The sequence below is a fragment of the Gracilinanus agilis genome, chromosome 1, assembly GCF_016433145.1.
Source record: "Gracilinanus agilis isolate LMUSP501 chromosome 1, AgileGrace, whole genome shotgun sequence".
Lineage (NCBI taxonomy): Eukaryota > Metazoa > Chordata > Mammalia > Didelphimorphia > Didelphidae > Gracilinanus > Gracilinanus agilis.
This window is the reverse complement of record NC_058130.1, coordinates 484,467,180-484,467,905: the sequence shown is the minus strand read 5'-3', so window position 1 is coordinate 484,467,905 and position 726 is coordinate 484,467,180.

Below are 726 nucleotides of genomic sequence, written 5' to 3'. Positions count from 1 at the left end.
TCTACTGGAAAGCACTGAGGGGCTTTGGCAAAAGCATTTTATAAGAATTATTAAGATAAATGATGCCTGATTCTAGAAGTGGCCATGCTGATCACAGTACATGTAGGGTACCATTTGTTTTTCAGATATTGAGGGGATATAGTGTTGGCAGTTAAGAAATGCCCTCCACGGAGAAGACCAGAAACTTCATGAAAATCAGAAAGTGACCATCTCAAAGATGCTCTTAGAAATATTTCTGGACCTTAAATCATATTCTTGCTCCTCCTCCAGTGTATTTTGTGAGGCGTTTAGGTAATTAATTGTAAGTAGTGAGCTGGTAGTGGGGAGCCTTCAATGTCTTCTAACTTTCCTTCTTCGTTCTTCCACCACCAAAGGAAGAATTAAGATGACATATTGCCCAATATCATATTATCATATTATTTTGGCACTTGAGATAAATAACTACAACCAAATTTCCCTACTTCTCTGAAATAAAGTCATTTTGGGGGATTTAAAACATGTTTGGATTTTTGGATGAAAAGACAAAACAAAAACTTTTCCTAGGATGAGAGTCACAATTCCCTTTCTCTTAGGTCAGCCAGGTAAAACATCACATCTCTGTTACCTCAAATGTCAAATTATGGGGCATGGATTGTTCAGTATGTCAATGCAGGCACGTGTTGTGAAAGCCACGTCCAGGCTGGCCTTGAGATATATATATATATATATATATATATATATATATAT